The following is an 11953-nucleotide window of genomic DNA, read 5'->3' as shown; positions in this document are numbered from 1 at the left end:
CATTTTCATAACAGAAAAATACCGTTTGCAAATACTGAAAGAAACACTTCTGTTTTGTATGTGTAGTAAGGACATTGCTCCTGCGGTAACACTTCATAACACAATTGTAAATTTCTGGGTTGGATAAACAAGTCATACAGTCAGCTGCTGTGCTGTTATCTATCTGCTCGCGTTGGAGGTCATGAAGAGTTATGTCAACAGGCAAAATTGAGAACAGTTTGACAAATAAATCGAAATCAGTCTTCCACGTGCAAAGTCTTGGAATGTATTTGAGAACTCATGATGAAATGTTACAGTTATTGTAACGTGGTGAGTCAAGTTTGGTCTGCAAATGACAGGTTCGAGTTCTGGGAAATGTCACGTGTCATGAACTTGAAGCTGACTTTTTCATTGGATTCATTTTTCGTTATCATTATCATTTTTGTCCGCTATTTTTCTTAGCAAATTATTCTGCCCTTGCGTTAAAAGACTCAATTGGTAATATCGAACATTAAACATTTTTCCACTGCTCTGTTTAGCCTCAACTCAGTTTCTTTCCCTAAGAGCCGCCTTCAGTCTAGCCAGCATTCACTATTGTTTGTCGCTTTGGCTGGTGTTGTAATGATGTTTCAATGAATTTATATCCAGCTCATAATAGTACTGTGGCGTATTAAGCAATTTACGTGACCTGGAAACTGTACGAAAAATGAAGCAGTTCCAGTTCAGCACTGATTGGTGTAGTTCCTCCATATATATATAAGTGAATTGATGCCATGGTATTCCTGATGCAGAACATAAATCTAATTTAACACAACTGGTATCGTTAGCAAATCGTGAGAGGCCGACTGCCTCGCTGCAGCGGAATTAGCCTACAGCCTTCATTTTCCTCTTCCTCCCCATCCCTCAGCCTCACTCACCACTGCTCATGTGCTAGGCAGGAGCACACACGGAGCGCTCGCGCTATCAATGTAAACATCGCACTTTTAGCAATGCCGACGTATTTTCCATATATTAGAGAATATTGCGACATCTTAGGTGTGGAAAATAATTAATTTACTACTCTGTTGGGATTGTTAATCATTCAGCAATCTATTGAGGGCAATAATAAATCGTGGTACAAATATCAAACATTGGTCGTGGCGTCCAGTAGGTGTATATCATATGTAATAATAGCAATAATTATCAATAAGTATCATCGGCGTCGAAGCCTCGTGGTCTTGCGGTAGCGTTCTCGCTTCACGCGCACGGGTTCCTGGGTTCGATTCCCAGTGGGATCAAGAACTTTATCTGCCTCGAGATGAGTGGCTTTTGTGTGTATTTCGTCATCATTTCATCCTCATTCACTCGCAAGTCGTCGTGGTGGCGTTACAGAACTTGTGGAGCGGCGACCGAACCACCCCGCGATGGGTCTCCCGGCCACCAATGCCATACGCTCATTATTATTAGTATCATCGACTTTTTCTCTACTCTATAACATAATGCATTATCTTTGTCGCTCCTAAAATGGTCCTTGAGAACAATTTAAATATGGAAATGTTTAGTTTCAGGGTGTACTATGACTTATGAGGTGCGACAATAAAGTAATGAGAGTGATGTGAAAAAAATTGTTGCTTACCATTTTCATCAAGTTTAGTGTTGTCTCCTTCAAAGTAGTTCCCTTCTGACTGCACACACTTTTTCCAGCGCTTGTGCCGTTGATGGTAACATATCTGGAACTCATCTTCTGTAATATCCTCCAAGACCCTCGTCACAGCTTTTTGGACATCTTGTGTTGTTTGAAAATGTTGTCCCTTGACCGCCGTTTTGACTCTTGGAAATAGAAAAAAGTCGCACAGAAGGATGTCTGGTGAATAAAGTGGCTATGGTAGTACTGAAATTTGTTTTGAGGTTAAAAATTGCTGTACTGACAGAGCAGTATGGGATGGCGCATTATCGTGATGCAGAATCCAATTATTAGCACTGTTAGCATGGACATCAGTAATGCAAACATCGCTGATAAAATTTTCAGCAGTTTGGAATTTGGGGACCTCCCCTCGCCTCGCCTCCCCTTCCATACCTCCATGATGCCAGGAATGGCCTTGGAGATAAGAAAGTGCTGATGTTGATGTGACATAACACTCGATATCAGTCACCTCTCTTCCTAGGCCATGGTATGTGACCAGATGTTCTGATGCTTTTGTAAGGGAAATATGACATACGCTATTGCATCATTTCGCAATAGTTGAAAGTGCTGACTTAAAGGTCATTTGAAAGTTGGCTCGAATCTCCACTGTCCTGTTACTGATGATAGATCAACACACATTTTCTGAATCAAGACAATATGATTCAATTTTCAAAAACAGACAGTGAATGCCTAGAAGTATGTGATTATCGTTAGACAGATTATGACAAAATAAAGCCATTGCGAATGGGAAGTGTTTAATGGCGGCTATAAACGGTACAAAAAAGGAGATTTTTACACTAATTCTGGCCTTCGACGCCAGACTAAAACCAATAGTTTGATCAGAACAATACTGCTGAAGCATCTCCACAACTCTATCGTATAATGAGTGGGGCTCAAAAGTAAATAAAATCCTTATCCCAACTAACACTTAAATCTGAAAATTTTTCTACCGTACCATCATCTGAGCAGATTCTGGAAGAGAAGGAAAAAGATAAGATTACGATTTACTACCCTATCAAAGACAAGGGATTAGAGACAGAGCTATAGTTTGTATTGGACAAAGATGGAGCAGGAAATAAGGCAACTTAATTTCAAAGGAAGCTTCACGTCATTCGCCAAATATCATTTAGGTTACTGAAAACGTAAGTCTGGGTGATCTGAACTCCGCTGCTTCTGAAAGTGAGTCCAGTACCTTGTTCTATTCATGGGGGGAGGGGGGAGTGGACTTAAGGTTCCCATCTATCTACTGTCATTATATAGTTTGGAGGTTACCCAAATTATCGCCACCGGAAAGACGGTTTCTTCAGTTAACCCTTGTACAATTTCTTCTTAGCGATTTAGTGCTCCGTCCATAGATCTACAAACTATTGTCAGCAAAATATTAAATTATTATTCAAATATCACATTTATCACTGAAATGAAGCTACAAAATTCATGCGATAACTCCTAATATCGAGTCAGACATCCTACTTACCGGTTTAGTGCAGCAACTCGACGGGGCATAGACTCAACAAGTTGTTGGAAGTAACCTGAAGAAATAGTGAGCCATGGTGCTTCTATACCCATTCTTAATAGCGAAAGTGTTGCCGGTGCAGGATTTTGTGCACGAACTGATCTCTCCATTATGCTCCATAAACGTTCGCTAGGATTCATATCGGGTTAACTGGATGGCCAAATCATTTGCTCGAACTATCCAGAAAATTTTTCAAACCAATCACGAACAACTGTGGCCTGATGAAATGACGCATTGTTGTTTGGTAACCTGAAGTCCACGATTGTCAGCAAATGGTCTCCAAGTAGCCGAACATAACCATTTCCAGTCAGTTGAGCCAGAGGACACAGTCTATTCCATATAAACACAGCCCACACTATTATCGAACCACCTCCAGATTGCACAGTGCTTAGTTGACAACTTGGATCCATAACTTCGTGGGATCCCTGACGATTTCCAAAACGTAATGCACCACGCGTCTATCCCCAACTACCATTCCGCGTTCAGAGTCTGTTAATTCCGGTCGTGCGGCCATAATTACGTCGGAAATCTTTTCACATGATCATTTGAGTACAAATGATAGCTCCGCCAATGCACTGCCCTTTTATGCCTTGTGTACCCGACACTGCCACCATCTGTATCGTGCATATGGCTATCCTATGGCTTTTATCACTTCAGTGTAAATCACTCAATGCGAAACAGAAATCAGAGAAGACTGAGGAAATGGTCAATGATAGCACTGTTAGAGATCTCATTCAGGCATCCAATTGCAGCGAATCCAGGAATATTCACGACATAACATACTTAACAGGAATAAGTGAAGTTGTGGTTTTTATGCCAAGTTGCGGGACATGATTTAAAATCAGTACAGAGTTAGATTCGTTGCTGTGTCTGTGCCTGTCAGGAGAGATATGCACGTTACCTACTCCACTATGAAAATGGTCAAGACTACTGGACCTGGAGTGTGGGAAAATTCTATTCGGCTGGAGACTTTGTCATTGAACTACAGCAGATCGTAGAAACTGCCATATTGAAATGGCAATAGACATGACTTTAACTGACAATAACTGTCAGCCGCTCGCAAACTTGTGGTTAGCGCTGCTTACTCTCGATCATGGATCCCGGAACTTCATTCTCGGCCGGGTCGGTAATTTTGTCCACTCGGGATAGGACAGGTGTGCTGTCATCATGATCATCGACGCACAAGTCGCCAAAGTGGCGTCATGTAAAAATATTTGCGCTAAGCGGCCATATTTCATTTTCAAGTGATTATAATTAATAAATGAGGTACTAAGAAACTAAGCTGACTTTATCAGAATGCTTACTCATAGTGACGTTTCATATTTGTAACATTTTTACTAAAAAGAAGTTTCAGAATGTAAGTAAATGAATCAAATTAACGTGACGAATAACGGCGCAGATGGCCTATCTCTGACGGAGATGCACCCTGTGCGGGCAAATGAGCAACTGCAAGGTTTGATCATTAAGCAGTCAATCTCGGTGCTCGGTGATGACATATCTGACTGGTTATCCAATCAAGAAATTATTGTTTTTTATTTTAAAGTGAAATAAATATTAAAAGTGCCATAACCAACATTTGATGCGATATTAACTGTCTCAAATACAGGCTGTAACATCAGGTCAGTTGCGATTAGATCTAACAAATGTAACATTGACTTATGGAATTCCACTACCTATCACATGGTACTGATTTTTCCACATCTAGGTGTACCGTTGCAATTGGATACGAAATGGGACGAGCATAGGACGGTAGTAGGGTAGGCGAATGGTCGACTTCGGTTTATTGGGAGAATTTTAGGAAAGTGTAGTTCATCTATAATGGATTCTGTATATAGAACACCAGTTTGATTACTGTTCGAGTGTTTGGTATCTCCACCAGATCTGATTAAAGAAAGACATCGAAGCATACACAGAATTGCAGCTAAATATGTTACCTGTAGGTTCGATCAGCACGTGAGTGTTACGGTGATGCTTCGTGAACTCGAATGGGAATCACTGGAGGGAAGACGACGTTCGTTTCGCGGAACGTTATTGAGGAAATTCCGAGCACTGGTATTTTCAGCTACCTGGATAACAATTATACTGCCACCAGCATTTATTTTGCGTAAAGACCGCGAAGACGAGATATAGAAGGGTTTGTAGAAAGGCATACGGACAATCGTTCCCCCCCCCCCCCCCCCCATTCCATTTGCGAGTGGAACAGGAAAGGGAATGGCAAGTAGTGGTTATACATCATAGAGTGGTTTGCACAGTATGTATATAGATGTAGAAACATGTAGAAGCAAGTGTATGCCTTTGCCGTTGTGCGTCCATCATGTTTTTGTATTTCTCGTACCACTTCAATACGATAATCTTACTTCATCCATTGCTGCACTGATATATACAGGGTGTTACAAAAAGTTACGGCCAAACTTCAAGGAAACATTCCTCACACACAAATAAAGAAAAGATGTTATGTGGACATGTGTCCGGAAACGCTTAATTTCCATGTTAGAGCTCATTTAAGTTTCGTCAGTATGTACTGTTCTTCCTCGATTCACCGCCAGTCGGCCCAATTGAAGGAAGGTAATATTGACTTTGATGCTTGTGTTGACATGCGACACATTGCTATACAGTACTAGCATCAAGAACATCAGTACGTAGTATCAACAGGTTAGTGTTCATAACGAACGTGGTTTTGCAGTCAGTGCAATGTTTACAAATGCGGAGTTGGCAGATGCCCATTTGATGTAAGGATTAGCACGGGGCAATAACCGTGGCGCGGTTCGTTCCTATCGAGACAGTTTCTAGAACGAAGGTGTCACGACAGGAAGACGTTCGAAGCAATTGATCGGCGTCGTAGGCAGCACGGAACATTCGAGCCTATGACTCGCGACTGGGGAAGACCTAGAACGACGAGGACACCTGCAATGGACGAGGCAATTCTTCGTGCAGTTGACGATAACCCTAATGTCAGCGTCAGATAAGTTGCTGCTGCACAAGGTAACGTTAACCCAGTCACTGTATGGAGAGTGCTACGGGAGAACCAGTTGTTTTCGTAACCATGTACAGCGTGTGCAGGCACTATCAGCAGCTGATTGGCCTCCACGGGTACACTTCTGCGAATGGTTCATCCAACACTGTGTCAATGCTCATTTCAGTGCAAATGTTCTCTTTACGGATGAGGATTCATTCCAACGTGATCAAATTGTTCATTTCCACAGTCAACATGTGTGAGCTGACGAGAATCCGCACGCAATTGTGCAATCACGTCATCAACACAGATTTTCTGTGAACCTTTGGGCTGGCATTGTTGGTGATGTCTCGATTGGGCCCCATGTTCTTCCACCTACGCTCAATGGAGCACGTTATCATGATTTCATACGGGATACTCTACCCGTGCTGCTAGAACATGTGCCTTTACATGTACGACACAACATGTTCATGCACGATGGAGCTCCTGCACATTTCAGTCGAAGTGTTCGTACGCTTCTCAACAACAGATTCGGTGACCGATGGACTGGTAGAGGCGGACCAATTCCATAGCCTCCACGCTCTCCTGACCTCAACCCTCTTGACTTTCATTTATGGGGGCATTTGAAAGCTCTCGTCTACGCAACCCCGGTACCAAATGTAGAGACTCTTCGTGCTGCATCAGCGCATCAGGGATTCCATGCGACGGAGGGTGGATGCATGTATCATCGCTAACGGAGGACATTTTGAACATTTCCTGTAACAAAGTGTTTGAAGTTACGCTGGTACGTTCTGTTGCTGTGTGTTTCCCTTCCATGAGTAATGTGATTTAAAGAGAAGTAATAAAATGAGCTCTAACATGGAAAGTAAGCATTTCCGGATACATGTCCACTTAACATATTTTCTTTCTTTGTGTGTGAGGATATCCATTCTTGGAATCGAGAATCTAGATCATTTTTGCTTGTTACCAACAATGATACTCGGTCAAAGTCAAAACATCAGGCAAGGAATGATTTTATTGCCCATATGACGTACATCAGAATTTATCTGTCATCAGATATCCAGGAGCGATTACTGCGCGTAGATATGGTGTTTCAAGATGTATGTGAAACAAACATTCGCAGATTAGTCGTCACAACTTGAAACTTTATATCTATGGATATCTGGATATCTGATAATGGATAAATTCCGAAACGCGTCAGATGAGCAATGAAGTCAGTCCGTGCCTGATGTTTGACTTTTATCTTTGCAATCCAGACAGCCAGAATTCAGAACTACCGGTTGTTTTAATTTCAAGTTTGACGTCGGATAACAAACGACAAAAGAAATCTTTTTTTCGTTTGGTATAATTAGAAGTTGACAGTTTTGGGATTTTTTCTACTCGTACTATGAAACCTTGCTTCTAGCCAAATAATAATGATTCTAAGCCAACGTAAAGTACCCTATAGGTTTTGATATGTGAGTTTGCGAGTGTCAAAATATGTGACTTAGTGGCGATAGGTGTTGGTTGCACTGACTTAGAAGCTTACATTTGTTACATTGCCCAGGGACTATACACCTCGGTATGTGACATAAATTAATACTCGATACGTTAACAAATTCCTGGGGAAAAGGGCTTTTAACCATCAGATAGATGGACAATCAAAGGCTTTTGTTTTTACTGACTAAGGCACGAAACCTAAAAAACTTCGAATAGTGTCGCAGTGACAATAGAAGTGATCCCAAAGACCACACTTACTTTTGCTGATTAAAATAGCTGTGTTAGTAATCGAAGCCTATGCGGAAGAATTCCAGTTGAGGACAACGGAACATCTTCATGAGAAATTAGGTAAGGAGGCCTCTCTTCCAACAATCAGTAACCAACCGAGTGCTGAATATTAGGATTTACTGGTACTGTTTATCCTACATGGCCTCCCAAATAAAACTACACGCAGGGAAGAACTTACGCAGTTAGCACATTCAGGTGCAGCAATTTATCGCTGCAGAGAGCATCAATTCTTTCTACTAGTTCAGTTATAGCTATAGAGGGACATGAGAGCCAGTGTCGTCCAAGTCCAAATGGAATTATTCTCCTGACTTGTGGGCACTCGAGACTTGTTTGCATAGTCTGCTATACTGTTCTGTGGACAGTTTTCTGTCGTTAAGACTGGGTTTCAGATATTTTGTCTACTCCTTCGATATTACATAAGTTGTGGGCAAAAATGCATGGGGGTAACATCGCTAAGGAGCTCTTTGTTGCTTTAGTGCGCTACTTTTTCCGGCTGTGACCTGTACCTTTACATTGTGACTAGGTTTAGTTCACTGCTGGTAGTATGGCATGACGTAAACATAGAAAGAGATGCTAATGTTAAATTCAACCCCTTAGTAAATATGTGTCAATACTTGAAAGTTGCTTTCCTAAAACGTTTTCCAGAAAATCTCTTAGAAAAGTAAGCCATGGATAACTAAGCTAATTAAATCTCATGTGAGAGGAATACGGAAATTTATACGAAGGCCAAGATAAGTCAAGATGCAATATTACTAGCATGCAACAAAAAATAATGTAATATTTTAAGGAAAGTTATTAAAATGTGTAGAAGTATGCATGGCGTGACAGAAATTAATAATGCAGATACAAAGATTAAAATCATATGCGATATTGTCACATGTGAGACAGAACAGCCAGTCAGTGTTAATTACATCATAACAGTTAAACTAAACGACAGTGTTGTTACTGATAATCCAAAAGTTTTGAGTACTTTTAACAATCACCTTCTAAGTGTAGCACCAAAAATAGGTTTAAAGAGTTCAGTTGAAAAGGCAAGAGGATGTATTAAAAATGTAATTCCACAAAACTTTGAGCGACTAGAGATAGCACCAATATCCTTTATTGAAATTAACAGAATTATAAAAATTATGAAAACAACAAAAACTCATATGGTGTTGGTGGAATTTCAAACAGAATTTTGAAAAGCTGTTATAACTTAATAAGTGATGACCAGAATGAAACAAGTAATGCATCACTGGCACAGGAATTTTTTTCAAACAAATTAAAATATTCAGTGGTTAAATCTCTTTATAAGAAAGGTGATAAGAAAGTCTTAAATAATTATCATCCATTTTCATTATTGACATTTTCTTCGAAAATAATGTAAAAGGGAATGTATACAAGAGTAGTCTCACATTTAAGATAAAACAATTTGCTCAGCATATCACAATCTGGATCTCAGAAGGGTTGCTCGACTGGGCATGTTATTTATTCGCTAACCCACCAAATATTAAAAGCCTCAAATGATAAAATATCACTAGTTGGTATTTTTTGTGATCTTTCTAGGGCAATTGATAGTGTAGATCTAATATTGTTCGTTCTGCAGATACGGCCATAGAACTTCAAGCGACTTATACATACTGCACCTGTGGACTTCTGCACTGCTGTGTTCAGGTCGGTAGTTTCTCTTCTAATCTCTATGCCAATTATATTAACGGGACCATAAGTTTTAACGAGAAATTTTTGCTCATCGTTACCAGTTTCATCAGTTTTTGAGTATCCACCTAGAGACGTTTCCGAAGAATATAATATTTCCGTCAAAATCACTGTCTTGTCATGAAGATGTTTCACATTACATAATGTAGCTAGTTTCTGTAGTGATTCAGGTTACTGTGTAGGTTGTTTTTTTTTCAGTTTGATGGCTCTTTCTAAGCTGACTTTATTGTCCAGTCCAGTTGGTACTATAGTTTCGCTGCGATATTTAAAAGAAAGAGTAGACAAAGAGACTGGAGAACTAATCTACCAGACTCCACAGACACATCATTTCAATTGTATTTCTTTGCTGAAATGTCTGAGCCTCTTGATATATGTACAGGAGTTGAACAAGAAGATGGCCTCACCCCCTTCTTTTTAAGATAGTGTTAGACAAAGTCATTAGAGAATGGGACAAAGAAATTGAGGATATAAACGTTGGGACCTCAGATCAATGAGTCAAACTGTAGTGCCTAGCATTTGCTAACGATCTAGCTATCTTCACTAATCTGCATCTACATCTGCATCACGACTTTACATAATCCAGATGCTTGACGGACGGCTCACAAACCGCTCTTGGAGTATTTCTCGTCCGTTCCTCTATGGGATAGCCATTGGGAAAAATGAACACCTCTAAAAAGTACTTTTCGATTTCGAGGAAAATGTTGGTGATTTGCAATTTTCTTGAAAGATGCCACCGGAATTAAAATCGACATTCTTTTACTGATGGTCACCACAGCTGGATACCACAGCTCGCTTATCATATCCATGACACTCTCTCCCATTTTTGAGTGCATGCTTGGACTGATTGCAACACTCGTGTCATCTGTAGAAAGAACTAATTCTACTTGTTGTATATTAGACAGAAGATAGTTTAGCTATTCGAGGAACCGTAGTGGACCTAAGATTGAGCCTTGGCGAAGCCCATACGTGATTTCTCCCCAGTCAGAATTACGGCGCCAGACTATTTTGATTTGAATTACTAAGTACAGCTTTCTGCGTTCTTTTAGTTAAATATGGTACTATCCATTGGTTGACTATACCCTCAATTCCATTAACCTTCAATTTATCGCGAAGAATGCTGTGATGCACACATCCAAATTCCTTTGGTAGGTCGCAAAAAATAAAAAACGGCGATAGTTTGGTATTTCAAATGTTCATGTGTGTGAATTCCTAAGCGATCAAACTGCTGAGGTTATCGGTCCTCGACTTACACACTACTTAAACTAACTCACGCTAAGAACAAGACACACCCATACCTGAAGGAGGAATCGAACCTCCGGTGGGAGGGTCCGCGCAATCCGTGATATGGCGTCTGAACCGTGCGGCCACTCCGCGAGGCTTTTGTTATTTAATCTTGTAAAGTCTGATGAGTGATCATGTAAATAGCATTCTCAGTAGAGGAACCCTTCTGAAACCCAAACTGTGATTTTCTGAGGATATTATTCTTGCTAAGGTGAGATGCTATTCTTGAATACATCACCATCTCAAAAATTTTGTAAAGTGAATCAAGTCGGTAGTTATTGACACCTTTCTTATCGCCTTTCTTTAAAAGAGGACTTAACAACGGCGTATTTTGAAACATCCCCTTAGAAAAATTATACAAGACTGTGCTTAAACTGACACACAATATTTTTAGCGCAACGCAGTCTGACTTTCAATAACTCCTGCAAAAGAATGGCCCTGACTAACATTAACCTATACCTTTCACAAATCACTTACCTCACCAAAAATCTTCGTTACTCGAACTACTGCAATACAGCGAGCGCCACTACTGCCAGCTAAATAAAAGATTCAAACTATGGAAGTCACTAACTACTGATAGGCATAGTTAGCAAATGAAAGATTTTAATAGAGAACAAACAATGTATTTACCTTAATAGTGATTATTTATATATATATATATATATATATATATATATATATATATATATATATCAGTTCATGACATCATTTCTTACAAATTTCAAAACTCCGCCATCTCTCTCCCCACGTCCACCACTGCTGGCGGCTCACCTCCAACTGCACAGCGCTACGCGCTGTTAACATCCAGCCGCCCAACACTACAATAGCGAGTATTACAACAATGCCAACCAGCCACTGACTGCACACAGCACAGCCAGTGATTTTTCATACAGAGCGCTATGTGGCGTTACCAATAAAAAAATCTATATAGCCTACTTACATAGCCCCCATGGCCCCCACAAAAAATTTTACAAATTGTTTTTGACACTAGCCAATAATGATTTGATAAAATTTTTCATAATTACAATTACAAAGATATCAAATGCACACACTTATTGATACAATGTTGGTCAGAAGCTAAAATTTTCTCACAGTTCATAAA

The sequence above is a fragment of the Schistocerca gregaria genome, chromosome 5, assembly GCF_023897955.1.
Source record: "Schistocerca gregaria isolate iqSchGreg1 chromosome 5, iqSchGreg1.2, whole genome shotgun sequence".
Lineage (NCBI taxonomy): Eukaryota > Metazoa > Arthropoda > Insecta > Orthoptera > Acrididae > Schistocerca > Schistocerca gregaria.
This window is presented reverse-complemented; position numbering follows the sequence as displayed.